The following is a 16,512-nucleotide window of genomic DNA, read 5'->3' as shown; positions in this document are numbered from 1 at the left end:
TAGAATCAGCACTAGGTTTTTTTTTCTTCTATCTGTTTCTATTTAGGAAGATTTCTCTTCCTGTCTTGTTTCAGAGACACAGCAGGAAGTAATAGCAGAACGCTGTTGGTTGAAATTCCACAGATATGCTCCTTAACACCCAGCAGACAATGGGAGTGTGCCCTGCTGTTTACTTTAACAACATGGTTCGGCTGGTTAATTTAGTACATAGTGGAAGAAGCTGTTATCAGCAGCTAATTGTTAAGCCGCATACACACGTGCAATAATAGACGTTGAAAATGATCTTTCACAATCGTTTCCAACGACTTGCACTGCATGATGTATGAATAAGTGCTGTACATACACCACCGTTCTCCTCTATGGAGAGGGGAGGAGGCCGATGGAGCAGCACCGCCCTGTGCGCTCTCCCTGTTGCCCTGTATTAGAATCATTAGTTGTCCATCGTCTGTGGATCCGCCAGGCCCTGAGCCGATTATCGGGCGAGAACCGTTGGCCGTGAGTACGTAGCTTTAGAGAGCACTTCTGGCTGAATTACGGATGTTTGTCAAATTCTGTAACATATATCTGTCTGTTTGATGGGTGCATGGTGGTAATCTAAGTTACCAACTGATATCAAGAATATACTGAATGTTCCCTTGGTTGTGCAACCAGTATATAACCATCTTTGTAGAAAATATAAAATGACCCTGGAGGTATACAAACAACTATTTTATACTGAAGCATTCAATTTATTTAATTTTTTTTTCATTTTATTAGCAGGGCTGTCCAACTTCAGTCCTCAAGGTGCCACACTCTGGCCAGGATTTTTTTATAAATAAAAGTATTACTGTTTATTGCTGGATTTACAAAAATGTGTGCAGATCCCGGCCCTTAAGGACTAAAGTTGGACAGACCTGATCTATATGGATTCCGGACAGAGTAAATTACATGGAGACATTTAGCTGTAGTTGTGTTTCTTTGCCTGCCTGTTGTTGTTGCCTGCCCATATGTATGGATAGATAGATAGATTAGATAGATTAGATAGATTAGATAGATAGATAGATCTGCCAAGCACATAGGCTGGTGTTATGTAAAATATAACACTGGGCAGTTCCCTATAAACTCAGGGCATCTTTTTATAGATAGAATTATAAATACATTCCATAAGCACGATTTACATCTCTGAGGCCCTACAGATACTGCCGGCTAGTAGATCTGTGAAAAACAGCAACCGAATTGATTAGAAACCTTGTCTGACTGCTTTTGTTACCTTTTCTGGCAACCTAAACACTTCTGTTTATACCTGAAGCAAAACCTAAAGGCCTTTACAGATGACGGGATCTTTCCATGTACATCCAACTGTCCTCTGATCTCTATGATTAGTTTAAAGAATAACTCAGGAAAAAAAAAGTCACAATTGAATCTATTGATGTATCATAAAATAAAATATAATTTGAAACATATTCAGCATTTGTGCCTGAATCGGGCTTAATATGTCCAGCACAGCAGCATTTTCAATAGAAGATGGGGAAGGGAGGAAGGGGGTTGCACTTCCAACCAGTCAACTCTTTGCTGCGTTTCTCGTTAGTTTAATTCTGCATATGGCGATGTGAGGGGTGCACAGGAATGACCCAACCAGTAATATGTTGCTATTCCAATGTCCAGTTAAAGCCTGAAGGAGATTTGTAATTGAGATTGTTAGTTTTTAATTTTTTTTCTGGTATTCCACTTGATGGGTTTGTAGTCTCACCTACTCCACCATTTGCAGTCCTGTAGTAATGGATGACCTTAGTTGCCTGATTTCCTAATTGCAGCTTATTGTTTCTGGTCCACATGTATTAGGTAGTCAATCCTGTGCTGGGACAGTCCTTCTAATAAGCTGGACTTCTGCATTTGTGTTTTTCAGGTGGATGTCAAGCTAACAAACTTCATATGATTTCCCATTAAAGTTAGTAAGGTTGTTGACTGGACTACCCAATTTCTGTACATGGCCACACTACTAAAAGCACTATGCGTGTACCCTGCAGTCAGGCACTTGGAGTGCGGCCCGTGCAACCAAGCCAAGTGAGCAGAGAATTCCTCAAAACATATGTAATTATATTGAATGGCAACTGCACAATTATTCATACCATCTGAAATTTTAAGCACATCACGGATGCATCCAGATTTACTTCTAAAGCAGCTGCCACCCCTAACTGCATAAATATGTATAGATCCTTCAGTCCTGATCTAAATGCACATTATGTAGGACACAAAATCACTTTATACCAAATCTAGCGAAAAACAGCAACCTTGTCGGACTGCTTTTGTTACCTGTTCTGGCAACCTAAACACTTATGTATATGCCTGAAGCAAAACCTAAAGGCTTCTGCAGATGATTGAATTTGGCCCTGTACATCCAACCATCCTCTGATCTTTATGATTAGCTTAAAGACAAACTCAGGGAAAAAATAAATCCACTGACATCTGTATATAAAATATCATTTTGTACGTAATTAGCATTTGTGCCTGAATCTAAATAACAATGACCTGGAAAGCAGCATTTTGAATGGGAGAGGATGGGGAAGGGAGGGAAGGTAACATTTTCAACAAGTCAGATCTCTGCTGCTTTGCTCAGTTCTCGTTAGCCTAACTCAGAGAAAAAAAAGCTCACACTTTAATTTATTGGTGTATTGTTAAACTAAAATAAGAGAGAGAGAGGAGAGAGAGGAGAGGGAGAGAGAGAGTGAGGGAGAGAGAGAGAGAGGCGAGAGGGGAGAGAGACAGAGAGGAGAGGGAGAGAGAGGGAAGAGAGAGGAGAGCGAGAGGAGAGACAGAAGAGAGAGGAGAGAGAGAAGAGAAGAGAGAGGGGCTAGAGAGAGAGGAGAGAGAGAAAGATGAAAGGAAGAAGAGGAGAAAATGAAGAAATGAAAGAGGCAAGCAAGAAAGGGAGAGTAAAGAAAGAGGAAGATGAGGAAGAAGTAAGGTGGGAAGGAAGGAGGAAGAATGGATGAATGAGATAAGGAAGAGAAAAGGAAGGGGGTGTGAAAGAAGGAGGAAGTAATGGTGCATGAAAGAAAGAAGAAAGGTGGTAGTGAGTGGAATGGAAGACGGAAGGTGGGATAAGTAGAAGGAAGGTGGTAAGAAAGAAGGCAGGTCGTAGAACATGTTGAAAGAGAAGTTAGAAATTAAATAAGCAGGGGGGAGAAGGAATTTAAAAGGAAAGAAAGAAGTAAAAAAAAAAAAGAGTCAGGAAGGAAAATAAATTTGACATTTGCCTACACATATTTAATGTACAGCGCTGCGTAATATGTTGGCGCTATATAAATCCTGTTTAATAATAATAATAATAATTTGGAGGGTTGGGGAAATGCATGTTAGGCAATGTTACAAAAAAAAAGCTTTACCCTTTGAAAGGTAAAATCCCTAAACCCAGCCCAGCCCAATATTGACACAATGGCCCTGGCCTTTTGAAAGAGAAGTCCCTGCTGTTAACAGACAGGTTCATGATTGTAATGAGAAAAAAAATAAAAGGGCTTAGAGAGGAACAATCCCTTTTGCATCAAAATTTGTAAAGGAGTGATAATGAAATACAAAGGCAGCTGGAGACCCCAAGGGGATAGCTTGGCTGGTTATGTATAACCCTCCCACACACTGCATACTCCTCCCCCACCTTCCAGCACTGAAACATCAAACCCCTTCCCTCTGCCTTCCAGTCATCTACTCCAAAGCACATGGAGTCTGCCTGCCTAATACTCCGCCTGATCCTGGCAGAAAAATAAAATAAATAATAAAATAAAAATAAAATTGCAGTAAAATTCTGTAACATATACCTTATATTTTATTAGTAATGATATTACATTGAATCAAATGAATTGTACATCTACAAAAAAAAAAATGAAAATATCCAGAAATGGAAGTTTAGCTTTACAACAAGAGCTAGCAACTGTTCCTGTTTTAACATCTGGTGATAGGGGACGTCATAGAAGATGTTGCACTTGATTATTTTTTTTTAATTTTAAAAGCAGGGGTGATAGTATCCGGTGATATGGGAACATCATAAGGGACTGTTGTTTGCACTATGGGGTGCACCTGGTCCTGCAAGCGTCTGTAAAAATGTATCATCAGTCCTAATGACCTAAGCAATGTTATTACTGATCCCACACTGATACAACATTTAGCAGATGTGAGCTGTAGACGATCTTTGACTTTCCCCAAATGCAAACCCATTTGTGCCATTAAAGTATTTTTTAAAGAACAGGTAAGTGTCTGTGAATTGCTATGTTTAAAGCTGGATTTAATGTCTTTCTTGCTAGTGCATTACATAGAGCCTGATTTCTAAAAGCTCACAAAGACTGGAGGAGATAGACTGTCCTGGGTGTACATATGTGATTCAGCAAACCTAAACCATTTGCTATTAGCTTGCAAATGTTTTCAATCCTGGTTCATTCCAAGTTTGCTGGATCTTTTAGGTTCTCCCATGAAAGTCGTTCTTCTCCAGTCTTTGAGAGCTTTAATAAATCAGACCCATAGTGTATATTCAGAGCAGAGCAGTAACAATAGAGGCAACAAAGAAAGCGGCATGGAGAACAGAAACTTGTATAGACAATCACGTATTAGAGTCCAGGTTCGGAACAACAGTGCACCCACATTGACAGTTTGGGGCCAAGCTTCAATCTGCAAAGAAAAATTGATACATATAAAACAGGTAATAAAAAGTATTTTAAACAATTTAGCCTCGCTTTGGGTATACACTCTTTTGTAACTATTTGAGTTGCCTAATGTTGCTTTGACACCTTTTTAATAGATGACATCTACTGTCATCTGAACAATAATTTAATTTGACTGTTCAGCTAAGTTTGGTATTGTGAATTTATTTGTTGAAAGGGTAAACTTTTTAAACTGTGGTTTCCATTATTATATGCCAACAGATGCTCATAATATGATACAACCATTCTTGGGCTCATGAGTGCCTCTGGCATACATCAGCAATGCCTGATTACCAGTCTAGGCCTAATGAGTTGTGTTTTGCATTCTTAATGAGAGCCACTATAAAACAGTAATCAGACTGCTTTACCTATATTGCATTAGCAAGCAATCCTTGGGAGACTTTGTCAAAACTGAAAGGATTACTTCCCTGACAATTAAATTACTTGGCTGTGAGATGAACAGATGCCAGTCCCTAAAGAAATTATCTAGTCAATACCAAGAAATGACATGAGCTTACCTAGAACTATATTATTGTTCTGAAGTTATTCCAGTACTCAGAACACCTTGAAATCACTTATAGGCCTGCTTGGTAATGCTGATGGAAGTGGAAATGATGAGTATCCTTTCTAGGAAGTCAGGCAAGATTGTAAGAACAGTCTGCAGAGGGCCAATAATGCTCATTACTGCTCCATCCATGCTCATGCCTTGGAGCCTCCTACCATTTGGCCGCAAGGGCTTCCATTAGGAAATCACAGGGCACCTAAACTGTTGTGAGAGACAGAGAAAAAAAAAAGAGATCTGACATTGTCTAGCACTGTTGTGCAGGTTCCATTCCTGTTATTAAATTGTGTAGTCCGATTGCATTGCACGCAATCAACTTCTTAAATTGTGCATTGGAATCTGCAGCAAGGTAATCAAAATCAAAAAGTTTTACTTAGTAACATAAATAGCATTTTGATGAGTAGAGAAAGGAGTAACCAGAGAGGGTAAAATATCAGCAGACTAAACCTTTATTGTTCCTATTGCAGGTGCATAAGGGAAGGTTTATCAACCTATTAAAATGTGTTTTTTAATCAATTCAGTATATACTTTTGTTTTGCAGTGTCATTTTTATGTGACTTTCACTTTTAAAAACTCAATGTTCCAAAGATTTGAGTACAATTACTTTTTTCCTTGGCAATTGTAATGTTAAGACATGGGCCATAGAGGAAGTGCATAAGGTGATTGTTGTGCTAAGATATGGGTTATATAGGAAATGCATAAAGAAGAACCGGTTGCTGGACAGGGGGAACGCTTTCTAAAAGTATAAGTATGCATAGCAATTTTTTAATTCATGAGTTTTAGTTAATGAGCATATTAGATTTGAGTTAAGAGAAAAAGCAGTAAAGCAAAACCACTGTGCAGCATTGCAGAACCTAATCCCCTTTAAGAAAATAGATAAAATATCTATGAAATAGGAAGTCTTTGGGGATTGTATTGATGATGCATAAAGTACTGTAACTATTGGCACCAAATCGGAATTTATTTTTCTTTAGTCATATCCATAAAAAATGAATGCTAATGCCGATTGTGTTCTACAGTAAAATGAAAGACAGAAGTAATGTAGCTATGTATTTCAGTTTCTCCTGCAAAAATTAAGAAGATATGAGAAGGTTGATACATACAAGACGGGTGCTCTGGCTAATTAGAAATGGTGTTTGTGCCTCTCATATTATTGGTCTCTTTCTATGCAAATGAAAAGGCAGCTGCAGCGACCAGTGACTCATATCCTGCCTCTGTGTCACATTATGGTCAAACTAGCTCACAAAATGATTCAAGCTAACACTGCGCACTTTCTGTTCTCCGGCCTAACCTGATCCTGGAACCCAACCACTCAGTTTCCGGCTCCTGCCAACGACTAGAAAACAAGGAATTAACTCTTTCACTAAGCCACCTTTGCTCAAAACATTTAAGTACTTCCTCTAGATGTTCATCCACTTTTGGTTTAATATCATTAAAAATACTTCAGTACACAGCTTTTCTTAAAAGTCAGTGTAGCAGAAATGATGCTCTTTATCATTGTGCCTGCAATAGGATCTATTCTAATTTCCCCGGTATAGATCTCAGCTAGAGAGAGTTAAAAAACCTAATTAAACTAGAATACAAGAAATGTTTGCTGCATACATTTGTCAATACATGCAAAGCCACATTAGAGTGGTCCAGATATGGGATATTTTGTATATTCCATGAATTATGGGATGGATAGCTTTGCAAAAGTATTTACGGCTCAGTGTTGCATTACAGTCTCAATGTGTACAATCAATGAATACATTTATATTTTGTAGGTCGTAGAGTAGAGCAACACACCAAAAGCCCAAAAATTCTTGGTGTAACTAAAACCCCCCAGTGTGTTTTCAACAAAAAAGTCTGTCTATATTGCCCCCATTCTCCATAAGCCCCCATAAGCCTACACAGGGCTGCATACTATAGTGGCACTAATATTAATATTAATAATAATTAGAGATCTGTATATGACAACGTCCTTTCTGATGAGGGCCAATTATTATGTTGGCCAATTACTAAAATAAGTGCCCTCAAAGGAAAATAGGAAGGTGCGGAAGAAAAAAGAAGAATGAGTTTATAACCTAACCAAGTGGTGTAGGGGTTTGCATATTAAAGCTCCCTGTATTATGAGGTTCCTGGGGTGCTTGTTAAATTCTCCATGTTTAGCTGCTCACCAAGTATTCCCAGCAAGCTATGGTAGTGTCACGCGCAGAGAGACAGGACCACTAGGGGGCGTATGGAGGTGGTGCGAGCACTCGGAAGGGCCAAGGGGCAGAGTCTAAGCCGTAACCAGGTTTTCTACAGAGCCTCTGATGGTGAGAATGTTGCGCTGCTGGTTACGGCCAGGTTGCGGTCCTTGGGCACACCAAGGTGGCCAAGCATGGTACCAAATCACCAGGCAGGAAGATAGTCAAGGAAGCCGGGGTCGAGACAGGCAGCAGGCAAGGGAGGTCAGGTCACACGCCAGGGGTAAACAGCCAGGGATCCAGGAGACAGACAGCAATGACACAGGGGCCACGTGGGCACAGGGAATGCAGGAGACACTGGAAACAGTAGGAGGCACAGGAGAAGCAGGGATATCCACAGGCAGACAGGAACACAGGAATAGCACAGGGAAGTTGGCTGGGAACCAACAGACTGGAAAACGAGGGGTTAACACAGGAGCTGGACACAGGGAACACTGAATTAGGCAGCAGGTGTACAGGAACTAGTTCACAGAACAGAGCCTGGCACTAATAACTTGATGCACTAACACAGAATGAAGTCTGTGAGCAAGCTAAATAGCCAGGCCTGGTAAAGGGGCTACTTCCTGATTGGCCAGCGGCATGGACGAAGTCGATAAAGCTTGGAAACAGAGGCATTCCCAGCATCAGAACTGCCCGCATGCACAGGAGAGAGATGCCTGTGTTTTAGTGAGGAACAGGTAAGTGTGACAGGCAGGACATGGTGACATCAGTGGAGCCACCAAGTAGTGTGGTCAAAGGAAAGAATTTTGAAATGTTTGCTTCTAATGCTGTTTTTTAATATTTATTTAGTGGATTGGGGGGACTTCAAGGAATGCAAGATCAACTTTGAAGTTTAATGAAATATGGACAAAAACTGTTGAATGACCAGCAACCTAAGAACCCTGAATCTTAAAGCATTCTAAACAGCGAGTTTCCAATTTTTGCTGAGAGAATTAAGTCATGCCTGCCCCCCTACTCCACGCTCTACCTCTGAATAGGATATAACCTATTCATGCATAATGGCTGCTACCAACAATAACCATACTGTAACTCCGGGGAAGAATTGGGGTTTTTTTCACAGGTTCCTTATTGCTTCTGCTATAAACTTTGGACATGAATTGCTGCACAGTACATGTTCAGTGATGGGTTGTTTTTAACTTCACTTACATCTTGTTAGGAATATGTAAATACATGACTATCATAGTCTAGGTCAGTCTTTCTGAAGTTTTGTATATGAGGGAACCCTTTTAATATCTTTCAGGTCTTAGGGAATGCCTGACTATACAAATTTTCAAAGCTCACTATATATTAGTGTGGCAATCAGTGTGAAAAATGTTTCTTACAATTCTGGCCAATAAGAAGAATGTCACCTTTACAGATAGCCAAAAAGATCATTAACTGACCTAAAATGTACAAATTGCCCAAGGAATCCCTAGCAGTCTCTAAAAAAAACCCTGGATAAGAAACACTGGTCTAGGCACAAGTTAACTTTAAATACAGTACATTTAAATGTCCAATATTGGTTATTATAACCAGCTAAACCAAGCATGCCAGTCACTATACCAACCAATACCTACAATGCCCTGCTACTGCAGATTCTTTTCTTCTATCTACCATTCTTGAGATCTATGTAAAGTGAATGCATGAAATTTACACAATTATTGATTTCCCAAAGTCATTCTGCCAGCTCAGATAATATTGGAAGACAACATGCAGCCCCCAGATCACCAGCTGAGCACCGCTGGTCTTAGATGTTACCATTTTGATCTGCAGAGGTCACAGAATCCTCAGCATCTTACATATACTGTCCTGTTGTGATTCTTCAGAATACATTAGATGGGTTATGTAATGCAGATTATGATCTCCTGTGGTGTAACAGCAGAACCAGGCGGCACATTGCGGAGCAATACATTACCAGTTGATCTGAACGAGGTGGGAGGAAGCTCTGACAGCCTGTAGTGAGAATTCCTAGCTAATATTCTCTGGAAACAAACACAAAGAAGTTCACCAACATTACAATAATCCATTACTATTCTTATACAGACAGCTGAAATGGAAAGATCATATACTCACTGTATACTTATATGCCAGAAGAACATTAGCCATACTTACTAAGATTAGGGTGACCTTATAATTAAAGAAAAGAAGAATTTAAAATCCTCCTGTAAAAGAAGGCATTTCATACTAACGCGTCCTGTAAACCATTTTTAGAACAGTTATTTTGTTGCTAAGCAAATCCACCCCAAGGATCTTCACCTCCAAAAATTCTTCTGGGCAATCTGTGATCCAAAAGAGCAAAGATTCTATGGGCACCAGGACAGGTAAGTATAAAGTATCTTCTTTCTCCGAACCATTTGTAATCACGTTATCGTAGACAACCAACAACCACACTGTATCATCATAGAGAATTAGGTCTTATTTCATTAAAGCCTCACATGAAGAGGTGAATCTCAAATGTTGGAGACATTTCCTGCTTTGCTAACCCTCATGGTCATCCTAACTCCTGAATCTCTGCAACTCCTAGAGATTTAATATAATAAACTGGCTACTAAAAGTCTCCCTGAAGCTTTGGCCTAATTAGATGACCAGCAAAGATCACCATTGCCCATGTAGCTCTATTCTAAATTAAATTTAGGAGAATGAGGCAGGTCAGGGGTGGAACTTCTCGTCTTACTAATTGTAGCTACAACATGCAAGTTTTAAACCTATCATAAGACCATCTTAGGTGTTTTATTGCTTCTACATGTCGCAGCAACTTCATAGGAAAGACTATAAAGTGGACCTGTCAGTAACTGAAAGTCCGCATAAATGAATGTGACATTCCTCATTACACAAGGAGATGTGAAGGTATAGCTTTTATTGGTGAAAAATATAATTTAGGTGTCAGGCATTACCAGATCCTTACTTTACAAATTCCAGAGAGAACAATGAGAGAGAACATGGAGAGAGAAAATGGAGAGAACAATGAGCCCCTACAATGCTGTAATACCCCTACACCTGCCATATACATGATGCATAGAAGAATAGGCTAAAATGTCAATTCTACCTAAAACTGACCTTGGTTGCACTTGGTTTCTGGCTCGATAAATCACATACTGTCCTCATATATCTGGGTGATATATCCCATGCAAGTTTCATTACTGCCCAAATAGTATTGCTACTGCACAGCCTATGGCCAAGTATACAAAGGTCAGTCACCTTACTTTCTATCCAAAAAATGATTAGAAGAGCAGAATATCAAACACAAGTGTGCAGGAGTTGATCAGATAGGTAGGTGCAGCACAAAATCAGCTGCACATTCGCTCGTGTACTAGGCCAAATTGTTTTTTCATTCTTTCTCAATGACAATACCCAGAAAATCTGCAAGAGAATGACCTCTTACATAAGAATTAAGAATTACATTGCTTTGGGGAAATTTCAACAATGGAGGCTGCAGGGGATAAAAAAAAGCCAAGAGGAGCTCACCCAAGACCCATCCGATGTGCCCTAAAACCCCCGGCCAGCTTTGCCTTCACTTCTCCTTTGCATCACGGTGTCTCTTCCAAAATATTAGATCCACTATAAGACTTGTAGTACCACAAAAGTAAAAGAAAAACAGATTGTGTATCTCCACTCAATGTCTATTTTTACATCGCTGCCCCATTTTAGGAGGAACGTTGTATAATTAATCAAGCTCTAACACCTCTCCCTTCTGTTCATAATTGGCTGCTAGGTGTGTATGTTTCCATGGCAGGCTAATGACAGTCGGGGTAAGCTGCTTTCTATCTCAATATCTGCTGAATGCCATTTAAGAACTATTCAACTTTCAAGGGTTGTAATATATTTTTTCCAAACCTGAATTGTAAATTGTGTTGCTGATTCCTTTTAAACCGCATACGTTAAGAATCATTTTTTTTATTCCAGAATAATGTCTGTATTTTTACATACAAATGATGCATCTGTGTATCATTATAAATATCATTTTTATTCAGCAGTCTGATTAATGCAGCATTGTTGAGCAAGTGAGGTATGATTTGTCCTTGCTCACACTGAGCTGGTTTAGAATAGATTAGGTAGCATACATACCATCAGCATTTTGTAATCTGTGCAGCAGAGATATGCAGCTTGTTTCTATGGACTAGATGGGAGCCGCAGTGTTCCATTAAGTAATATGGTGTTAAAGGAGAACCCCAGCAGCACCATTTATAACTAAGATAGTATATTTTCTTACCCAGGGTGCTTTATCTAAACAGACTTTTAGCACCTATGTTTTGTCTTCTATTCATCCAGTGTGGGGTAGGGGGTATTCTGCGGACTGAATCAGCTGACAAGGTGTTGCAGTCTTGTTTTAATATGACAAAGCAAAATGCAAAGCAACCTCCACCAATCGCCATCTAGCTCAATGCAAAATTTCTGCAGGAAGCATATTGAGTGTCCTTGATTTTGCACAATCTGGTACATATAATTTGCTACTGTAATGTAAGTAGTGACACTGAAATCTAGGCCAATATAAAACACCAGGTTTTTATTTCTTAAAATATAGAAATGTAACTTTACATACAATTAACATAAGAACCTGAATCTGTCTTTATATCAGCCTGCTGTCATTCTTTGTATAGTAGCTCTCACACTGGCAGTGGAAATGTCAGCACTAGCAGCTAATCGGGCTCTACTGTTAACACATCCACTAACTGGGAACATGCTGAAAAATATAGAGCGGTGTTAAAGGCTTATTAGTGCGTTGATAATACTTTTTTGGCTAATCAACAGGCTGGGGGTGAGAAGATGACACTATTTTATTATTTAATTGTAACAGACAAAGTGGTGTCACCATTATGTTTGTGCTATACAGAAAAGGTGAATGAGAAAATGGGCTGGAAGGGATTACAAATTACAAATACAAAAATGTGTATAAAAATAGAATAAAATAGAGAAATAGCAAGTAAAGGTGTAAGCTCCAGAGCTGTCCTTTTAATTGTGACTTAATTTGTTAGGGAGTCAATGGCTTCAGGAGTTCAGACTTTTCAAACATTAGACAAGATTGGTATCTACTGTAAATGCTACTATTGTATGCAGTAGGTAGAAGATGGATAACATAATATTCATGTTTCCACACGTTTCACAGATATAGATTTGCTTCATCAAGAAACAAACATGTATATAAAGGAGGTACCGTAAGTACTGAGAACTTTAGCAGGAGGGGACCGCAAAATGGACAGGCCTGTACCCAATTATTGAAGTAGCTGACAGCTCATGGCTTGTATTAAAGTATTAAATATCTTGTGATGATTATATTATTAGGACTGCTCCCAACCCATGTGTTCATTAGTAGTACTGGGATAAGGTCCTTGTCCCCCACACTTGTACTGAGCTTTTTACGTAGCTTGCACATCTGTACATACAATGGTTGGGTTGTTGCAGGGTTAATAATATTAGTAGTAAGCTGTATTTATATAGCGCCAGCCTATTACACAGCGCTGTACTTTAAATAGGATACAGAAATACAACGTTTGCCCGTTAGCTCTAAAGTTACCACCTTTTGGTTCAGAACACTTGAACATGATGGGGAGAAGTCTGGCCAGCTCCAAACCGACGGCTTCATTGGCACTGGTCCGACCTTTAGGATTACAGATGCCCTTTGTTGCTATAAAACACCTAACACATTCCACACATTAGGAATACAGATGCCCTTTGCAGTCACAAAACCTCACACATACCCCCAGCTTGTGTGCAAATTCTATGAAGCCTAGAAGTTAATCCAACCGATCCAACCTTTGCCCAAAAGGCAGCCACCTGATCAACTTGCAAACTATATGTTGTGGCGTGTGAAGTTCATAGAGGATCAAATATTTACCCTTTGACAATACAATTTTACCTAACAGCAAAAGCAAATGGTTATGAATATTATCTCTTTATTCTTTACCCATCATATATAGAATTAGGTAAGTAACTAGCTTATGGCTCCTGACTGTAGAAATTATATTACATTGTGCTACCTGCACCCCTTTGAGTAGAGATGACAATAAGAAGGAGTCATGACTCCAATACCAGTTGGTATTTTATCGGCTACTATGGTAAACTTGAGTAATACACAAAACAAAATGTCACCCATGCCAACCTTAATAATGACACAAAAATAGCGATTTTACATCAGTGTGTTCAGATTCCAGCTTCTGTTCCCACTAATTAATGCAATAAAAATACAGCAAATAAAGGGAAAATATTGATAGTTTACCCTTGGGCCCATTTCCAGGCTTGCACTCATTTGCATTCTTAATAATTACCAGTGCTTAATATATTAGGCAGAGCATACATTTTTGTCAAGTCATTACTGTGTGACATTTCAAGAAAATCAATATTATTATTATGTGACCTTCCAAAACTCCAGTAACCCGTTGGGTAATAACTACACATCAGATGAACAAAAATCTTACAGTACAAATAATCCAACGTTTGCTTTTAATTACCCTGTGAACAGCTCCAGACTTTGTCTACAAGGAAAATTTGTTCTGCAGTAAAAGGGAGGTACAAGACAGAACATTTGGCTGCAGCTTTTATACTAGATTGGCTTTAGAAAAACTCTAAGAAAGGAAATAAGTTCTTAGCATTAATTTTTATCTATTTTAGCTTTCAATTGTACATATGGCTTTTTCCGTAATGCGGTGCATAGGAAGATAAAGTACAATGAGTAAATCCAAATTGGAAGCTTTGTTTTTACTGGCATCCAATTGGTTGCTATAAGTTAATGCAGTTTGAACTGCCTTAAAAATATTGAATTATTTACCATATTAATTACTATTAGCAACACACATCCCTTACTTAAATTTCATTAACATACCATACCCCAATTTACTTGTCTAACCTTCACTCACTTCCTCAAATCCCAAATTGTCCTAGACAACTCCATTTTGTGAATGGACAGTGAGTGGAAAGCGGCAAAGGGATTAGATTGTCCCTCCATCCCTTTGTTTTATCTTCCTATGAGCATGCTTTTCAATGTTTCCTTGTGTTTGTCTAACATTCCACCCTTGCTGTACAAAGAATGCAAAATGTTGATAAAATACTGTTACATACAATACTGATTGTACAGCCAAATGTATTTATGCCTTCTTAGAGATCAGCTTTAATACATAACAAAACCTTGGTCAGGGCTCGAATTTGGAAAGTAAATTGGGTTAAAAAAAGGAAGCGTTTACATAGTTGAATTTTCAGCTATGTGAACCCTTCCATTTTCAACCCAACTTACTTCTCAAATTTACATCCCACTTTTGGATAATCAGTAAACCCAAAATTGTGTTTGAGTTTTCAACTATAGCACCAACCATCGAGTGATAGAAGATTGAGGTCCATTAAGGTTAGTGTCACCTTTGAGGTCCTCATTCATGGAAAACCCCTTTAGAGATTGACTAGAGATGCCATGAATATTAAGCAGAAGGGAGGTGTCTGAGGCTGGAGATATGGAAGGTGGCATGGTAAACATAGCCAAAGGCAAAATATGCAAATCAAGGTTTCGATATGCTAATTTCACAAACAAAAGCATAATGGGGTTATATTAGTAAAATACTACATCTGTTCATTTTTTTATTCTCTGCTCACTCAAAAAGCACAAACAGCAAAGAGTCCACATTACTCTAAACCTCCTTTTGAGTTTTAACTTGAAAATCGTACAAGACATTTGCGTTAACTAACAATAAATCTTAATATCATTTACATAATTCCCCTGACATATTTTGAGCATTCATGTGATTAAAATGACAATTACGTAGTCATGTTTTGTGCATTAATTTGATTAAGGAGATTCGATATTAATTATCATATGCATGAGCTTCCAGATTGCCAAAGGCATGACAAGTAAGGAACTGACACCACTATGTGGCCCAGCACCCACAAACTGGGATTTAGGACTAGAAGAGAATTCAGCCAACGGATTTTCTGTTACACATACCCAGTCAATGTCTTTGTTAAGGAAGACATTCATATTCTACACTGCACTCCGTGGCAAGAGTTCAAGGAAGAAGAAATAGAAGGACAAAATATGGGTATTACTGATTTTCCCTTATCACCTAATTAAATTCCTCTTGGCTGCTTTTATACCAATTTTCACCTACCTTTCACTCTTCTTTGTCCTCTGGCTGATTTCCCATCTGTCTTCAAACAATTCCTGACATTTCTTAATTTTGTTTCTCTGCAGCTCTGACTGTCCCCAGCACTGTTCCAACTTGCTGAAGGACTTTTTGTGTCATCGTATTTTGACCCCATGCAGGTCCTCGGTGCTCAGTGACTGCATAAATAGGATTAAGCAGTGCCCTTCAGCGCCACTTTTAAAAAGCAATGCTGGATGTAAAGTTAGGACTCATGGCAGGCTATTATATTGGATATGGTAAATGCATTTTAAATACAAGAATTGTAGGTACCTGATTTTGATTTAATATTAGCCTCCCATCTTCTGTAACTACATTTCTACAAGAGGCTCAGTTGTTGTTCAGAACATTACCAGAGGAGGGAAGTGAGTGAACAGAGGAATGATTCACCAGTGTGATGGTTCTTTCACAGGCTGGAGGCGGAGCTGTGACTAGCTTGTATTGCTGAACTGCAATCGAGAAAAGTCAGGTCACCGGCTGTGCTGTTAAGTATCTGTAAATCCTAGGACTGTATAGATAAAATTACAAACCCTTTGCCAGTAAAACATCTCCCATATACTATATGTATTAATACAGTTAGGTCGATAAATATTTGGACAAAGACAACTTTTTTCTAATTTTGATTCTGTACGTTACAACAATTAATTTTAAATGAAACAACTCAGATGCAGTTGAACTGCAGACTTTCAGCTTTAATTCAGTGGGTTGAACAAAAAGATTGCATGAAAATGTGAGGAACTAAAGCCTTTTTTTTTTTTTTTTTTTTTTTACACAATCACTTCATTTCAGGAGCTCAAAAGTAATTGGACAATTGACTCAAAGGCTATTTCCTGGGCTGGTGTGGGCAATTCCTTCATTATGTAATTATCAATTAGGCAGATAAAACGACTGGAGTTTATTTTGGGGGGGGGATTTCAGACAACATGCGGTAAAAGGAGCTCTCCATGCAGGTGAAA

At 38.8% G+C, this 16,512-nt stretch overlaps 1 long non-coding RNA gene across 3 annotated transcripts; it reads right to left on the bottom strand.

Moving 5' to 3' along the window:
- Window positions 1–3,776: 3,776 nt before the first annotated feature.
- LOC140339477 (uncharacterized) lies at window positions 3,777–16,117 on the bottom strand. 3 transcript variants are annotated; one of them, XR_011922450.1, is made up of 4 exons: window positions 15,524–16,117; window positions 9,352–9,418; window positions 5,186–5,433; window positions 3,777–4,635 (listed from the first exon to the last, which is right to left on the bottom strand). It is a non-coding gene; the product is annotated as an uncharacterized lncRNA (long non-coding RNA). The 3 variants fall into 3 exon arrangements; XR_011922449.1 differs by lacking the exon at window positions 15,524–16,117 and adding an exon at window positions 10,902–12,118; XR_011922448.1 differs by lacking the exon at window positions 15,524–16,117 and having other exon boundaries at window positions 9,352–12,113.
- Window positions 16,118–16,512: the final 395 nt, after the last annotated feature.

This window comes from Pyxicephalus adspersus, chromosome 10 (genome assembly GCF_032062135.1).
Source record: "Pyxicephalus adspersus chromosome 10, UCB_Pads_2.0, whole genome shotgun sequence".
Taxonomy (NCBI): domain Eukaryota; kingdom Metazoa; phylum Chordata; class Amphibia; order Anura; family Pyxicephalidae; genus Pyxicephalus; species Pyxicephalus adspersus.
Note: the sequence above shows the minus strand (reverse complement) of the source record. Positions and strands in the feature narration are given on the sequence as shown.